Source organism: Aptenodytes forsteri, unplaced genomic scaffold (genome assembly GCF_000699145.1).
Source record: "Aptenodytes forsteri isolate BGI_AS27 unplaced genomic scaffold, ASM69914v1 Scaffold605, whole genome shotgun sequence".
NCBI classification, from domain to species: Eukaryota; Metazoa; Chordata; class Aves; order Sphenisciformes; family Spheniscidae; genus Aptenodytes; species Aptenodytes forsteri.
Window position 1 is genome coordinate 673,797 of NW_008794427.1, and position 6,519 is coordinate 680,315.

The following is a 6,519-nucleotide window of genomic DNA, read 5'->3' on the forward strand; positions in this document are numbered from 1 at the left end:
TTTAAGAGTAAGGGAGAGGAAAGGGAACAAATCTTACAGTGCTTTCCCTAGCCAAATTCCTCCAGAAGGACAGGCTGTGGAGTATGGACTCCAGAATTTGGCACAATCCCAAGAAAATATGAACTGCAAAATTAAAACCACTTTTAATTAGTAATTTGTTTTCATATAAAGAATTAATCTCTGTTTTTCTGAAGTAATTCAGTGTCTGCTATCACATAAACCAGGCAGCCCCTGCCAAATGGTGCTGCGTGATAGAAGGCAAGTGCAGAACTAGGTCTCTGAGCAAAGACACGTTATCTCCTCCGGGAGACGGCAGTGCTGTTTAGATCTGCATTCTGGTTCCCGAGATAAAAGCCTCATTCCTAAGAGTCACAGCATACGTGAGAGAGTTGCAAATGTAGTCCTCATAGGTGGGAGTAATTTGTGGAGATGAATGATGAAGCTGGGTCTTTATTATAACACCTGCTGTGTTACAAACCGGAGAAAAAGCTTGCGAGGGTGGAGGCAAGAGCTGTGCTTCTGCCCTGGAAGAAGTCAGAGGTACAGGGTACCCAGCACCTCACACCCTGACTCAGAGGGATGACAAATCCCTCTTCCCATTGCCGGCAACAGCAGGGTGCTGCCTGGGGAGGGCCGCAGGCCACAGTCTCTGCCACACGCTGCGGCCATTCGGAGGGGTGGGCTAGGTGGGGGCTGCTGGGCTGGGTGCCACATTGCTGCTGGGTGTACCCTTGCATAAGGAAGGCGTAGGCCGTATCCAGGTTGGGTCGCCCCTGAGCCAGGGATGCCCCTGCAGATAAGGTGTGAAGCTGGCTGTCAGCCAGGTCTCAGGGCTGCTTCTGCGCAGCAGCACAGACATAGGCTTTGTGCTTCTTTCCACATGTGACCACCTAAACCATCAGCTCGTTCCTGAGAGCGTGAAGTTTCAGCCCAAGACTCTTCCAGGGCAGTCAATGACGGGAGTAGCACTCCTATGCGGAGTTGCCCATGGCTAAGTTTGGAACCTGCTGAGCTAGACAAGCACTTCCAAAAGGAGAAACCATTAAAAGAGGCAAGGTGTAACCCAATGCTACCAAACATGCACTCAGAGTAACCTCCATAGCTCATCAACTATATTAAGTATATACCTATAATTAATTTAATTAACTGAGGTTTTCTTCCCTGCGTTGTGTGCCTACTGTATCAACCTCTTCAACTTATTGCTGTGTATATAATTCAATCAAATGTATATACAGTACCCACATAAGCTTAGTCACTCCAGACACCAGGGAGAGTATTATTTTGTTGTATTTGGCTCATACTTCTGCCTTAACACAGGGGGTAACTTCACTGAAACTGGTTATGCTACATTAGTCCAAAACCAGAGCAAAGCCCAGCATTTATAAATTATTTGCAATAGAGGCATCATAATTTCTGTAATGCCATGTCCTGAACATGGATGTGGTTTGCTACAGCTGCCTTCCCAGTCTCCCACTAGGAAACAACGAAATAAAGATAGAAAGGAGTACTCATATTTTTCTTTTTTTTTTTTTTTAATAATTCAGCAATATCAGAAATATCAGCAGATTCCTGTTGCCTCACAGTGCTGTATAGGAGCCTTCCCCTGTATATGCTAAACTAAACAGGAATAATTGGTTGATATTAAGAAGCAGATGCTCAAGAAGTATTTCTTTAACTTGTGCTGTACATAGTGTCAGGACGGTAGTTCGCTACTTGTGAGGGTGCTCTCCTTTGTCTTTTATTGACTGTACATTCTACATTTTTATTGTTAATAGCCCATATGGTGAAGGAAATGGGTGAATGATTTCACTCTGTCTTGCTTTTATTAATCCCAAATTATGGATCAGGTCACAATTAATGATGGCCCTGGTGATTTATGAATTGCAATTTTTACTCCTACTAGTCCTGGACAGTTGGAAACTGTCAGATGCTAGCCTGAGCAGCTGTAGCCTGAGCATCAGTTAGCACCGATGAGCAACGTGTGCATGGATGTGTGAAATGGCCCATCTCCGGGCAGGTGAGTTAATTGAATACCAGTGCAAGAGAGACTGGAGCTGCTTTCTGCGAGTTGCACATTAAGTTATTAGTTTCCCAAGGGTGGAAAGCAGACTATCGCTGAGTGATCGAAATTGAAATAATAGATTTTATTGCAGAGCTTAGAACGCTGCTTAAAGAGAAGCAAAGAAAGACACAAGGAATATGTGGCTGACACTGCTGAAGTGAGCCTGAAAAAGAGGGACAAAATCAAAGTGATGAAGAGAACAGCAATTCTGGATCTGAGCAAGAGCTTACAGGAATCGCAGGGACAAAAGAGGAGAGCCCTATTCTAGATTATGCTCTCTTTGGAAAGCCCCAACCAAGACCTTCACTGAAGTTTTGATTCTTTATCACAAAGTGATTAACCCTGATGTTCGCTGGGAAGGAGCTTGCATCGGTGTGAATGCTGGCTTGTGCCCAGCATCACAGACACATTGCTACTTCGGATTAAGCGAAAATGAGCAGACTTTCTCAGTTCTGTTGCCCTCTGCATTGACATTAATATGGGGTAGGAAGATTTCTTCCTGAAGTTCAGGGGACGTATGACCCTTATGTTGGTAGAATGTGTATAATGACTGAACCATTCAGCTCCCAGACAGACTTCACTTGTTTGTGGCTTTGCAGCTCTCACAATCTATCTGCTAACAACAAAAATATTCCAATTATTTGGAATGATGACATCATCCATGCAATTGACCCAAAGCCAACATCAGCACTTCTACAAAACAGACAGTTATTTCTTGTTAAGAATTATCATAGTCTTCGTACTGACCACACTTTGCATCAATTGAGCTTCAGCATGGCGAGGCCACTGGGAAGCAGTAACATTTGCAGTAACAAAGCCACTGAGCAGACACATCCCTCAGCTCACTTGGCGACTGGGTCTGAAATGACGTATCTGCTGGTTGCTCACATGCCACAGCGTCTCTCCACTTTAGTTTGAACAAACCTGGCTTACACAAATGCAGTGGGGAGCAGTCAAGCTTGGAGGACCAGGAAGGATAAGCTGTTCTGAGGTGCAGAGTTGAGCTATTATGCTGCGAAGTGAAGTGGTTCAGGAAAGGCCGGGGGGCAGCAAAAGCTGCTGGGAAGTGACACAAGGCTGAACTTCAGCTGTTGCAAATGGAAAGATCAGCAGAGGATGCTCACACTGAAAAAGCCTGGGAAAAGCAGATAGGTATCTAAAACATTTTGAAAAGCCTCCAGTCATGGTGCTTTTTTCAGTGTAATAAATCCTTGTTGGATTAATTACCTAATAGTGAAATTATCCTACTCTGCTAGAGGCAGATTTCTTGCTGAAGTGAGAACGAGTATAATATGTTAAGGTAAAATATGGTAGTTTGAAGAGGGCAGAAGGGGCAGGGCTGCACTCAGCGAATGGACACTTAATTCCCTGTCATTTCCCTATTCAGGCCTGGTAAAACATATCATATCTGCCATTTGAATTTTAGGCCAAGATAAAAGGAATCTTGTAAAGCCCTATAGCACAAGAACGCTACATATTTAAAGCAGTAAATTCTCACAGGGACTGTGATCCTTTTGCAGCATAGATTTATTGCAGACAGACTGCTGGGAGGGAGAGCAGGGTCATTTCACAGGACCATAACGGCAGCAGGTACCTGGGGTCCTGCTGCTACAGGCAAACAGTGCTGCCGCAGTGCTGGGGTGGTTTATGTCCATGTAATGCCTGTAGCTCTAGAAACCACCAGAAAATGTACTGGGAGCTTCTCCGTGTCCTGCTTGAAGTAAATTTGTCAAGTTCCATCCAGGTCCTATTTAGGCACCACTACAGTTGTATGTCAGGTTCCTGGAAGTAAGAAAGGTGAAGGACCTTTCCATGAACTAGCGCAGAGTTGGTCCCTGCAGAATCTTCCATAGAGAGAAAAAAAATCCTGAGCTGTTTTAATTTCCCATAAAAGGCAGGAAGCAAATTGGCAGTGTAAGTGCCTATGAAGGCAAAAAAAGAACTGAAACAGGCCTTTCTTCTGTCCTTTCCACTTGATAATGAAGGCCTGAAAAGCTCTAAATTGGCGGGTTTTGTTCTAAGGCTTTAATTCTTTCCCCATTAGGACAGCTGGAAGACTTTCTGGACAGTCAGAAAAGAGGTCAGTATGTATCAGAGACAGTAGAGAAACCTGCAGATTTGTTTGTGCAGGGATGTTTAAATCTCGGTGGTAGATTACTCATTACGTTGCGCATGGTAGTCTGGACGCTGCAGACATTTCTTCCAGGACAGGACTGCGAGCAAATGTCCAGCTCAGCCTGTACAAATGCACGAATGAGCCTGAATTATTTGCAATCAGTTGACACCAGTCGAGTACTTCTGTGTTTCCACGTTTACGATTTGTGTAGACAAATCCTGAGGGCAGTGATTTTGAGTCCGATTATTAAAAGCTTTTTTGCTTTAAAGGGCAGTGATTTTAAGTCCGATTATTAAAAGCTTTTTTGCTTTATTTTCTTAACAGCTGTTTCATCCCAACAGTTGGGAAAAAAACACCTTTTCATAAGGATTCTGTAAGGATCTTTCAGCTGGAGGATGAAGCAATTTCCCATCTACATTTCCTGGTGTCTTTCCATGCGATCAATGAATAATTCTTCCTGATATTTTAAAAGTTAGAAAAATAATAAGCAGTAAATGACAGTTAAGGAGAAGTAAGCCAACCCAGACTTAGCCCTGTCAGCAAAGTCTGCTTGTTTCCCCCGCATTTCCAGATCACCTTAGCAGTTGTATTTTCCAGGTTTGAGCAGGTTACCCCAAGTAACCTGTATTTGTTTGACAAAGCGTGATTATTACTCGTAACTTTTGAACCTCAGTAGTCACAGAGAGATTACAAGTGGCTCGGGGAAGGCATTTTGGCACGTCTCATCTAGTCCCCGTGCTTGTAGAGCCTTCTCCACCACACTAAATCCATCGTCTGTTGGGTCAGAAAAGTACGTAAGCTGGCTGAGCCCCAAAATCATCTGCTCATGAGACAAGCTGGCCCAGGGCTGGAGGGATGGAAATTGTAACACCTGCTCGGAGGTGGCGTGTTGGCCGGCTGCTCAGAGGAGCTGGGCTCAGCCGCAGTGCTGCCTGGCCACTCTCCCACTGCCCTTCCAGCCCTGCCGAAATCACTCAGCCCCACAAAGATGTGTGGGCAAGCGAGAGCAGTGAGGAAGTGATGGCTGTTGCTTAAAAAAATAACGTCGATGCTTGGGGAGCCTTCCTTCCTCTCCAGGGTGTGACATTTGTCAACTGATGTTGCATCTAACCTAGTGGTAGCAAGAGCTGGAGAGGAAATACTCTCCCCTCTTGCCTTCCCTGCCTCCGGCACCCGGAGTGCGCAAGAGCAGGCAAAGGGATAGCCGGCAACCGCGCTCAGCTTTAATTTAACTTAGAAGTAGGTTTGTCCAGCTCCTTTAGGGCAAAGAGCATCCAGCAGCCCTTCACGCTTCTGAGCAAAGCCCCAGGCTGTCCCTCGCAAGAGATCTTCACGCTAGCCCTGGGGGCGAGTGGTGTCTGGATAATTCCTGCAACCAGCTACAAGGAAATATTTCTCCTCTCCCCCCACCCCAGAAAAGCTTTGCATGTGGAACTTGTTAAAGATTTGTCCTGAGCTTGTTTTTTAAACATAAGCCACGAGTCAGGGTGGGCCAAGGAAAACATACCAGTGCAGAATACACCTCATCAGCTCCGCCAACCGCTCTGCAGGCACCGGCTTCGCCGCGGCTGGAGCCAACCGCGAGCGGTGAGTCCGTGGGGCGGCGCGGCTGGGAGGGGGACTCGGCACCGGGAGCCGTGGCCGTAGCCGGGGCACAGCGAGGGCAGTGCCTCGTGCTGGCCACAGAATGAGGGGGAAAAGGCTGACCTTGCTGGAAATCACAAGACGCCGGCGCTGCACATCTGGGGGTGACTCGGCCTGTGAGCCTGGCTGGCCGGCAGGGGACACGCCGCGGGGGTGGACACGTCGGTGTGGGCGCGGGAACGGCACCCGCACGCCCTGGCCAGCCTCGCCGAGCAAGGGAGGGCAGTCCGAGGCCCGGACTGACCACTCCACCCTCCCAGCAACGCCTCGCCGTTCCCAAAATGAGGCCAAGTTCACCACAGACGGGATGTGTGTGTGCGTGTATGATCAATATATTGACAATGTAATAACTGAAATTTTATTGTAACTGCATGTACAGTCAGTATAATGTATCTTATTGCAATGAGACCATACGTAGGGCTGTACAGATGCATATTGTCTGCCCGCCCTTGCGAGTGCTTCGGCCACAGGCCTCGCCCGGGCTGGGGCGAGGGGCGCGGGCCGTTTAAGTGGGGCCCGCCCTCCGGCCGACACGTCCCAGCCCTGACCGCTCAACCAACCCCGCTCCACCGCCCTTCCCCGCCGCCCATTGGCCAGGTGGCGCTGAGGGTCCCGCCTTCCGGCGCTGCTAGCCAATGGGAGGAGAGCTGGGCGAGAGTCCGGTCTAGGTTGGTGCGTGTGGCCGATGGCCGGCGAG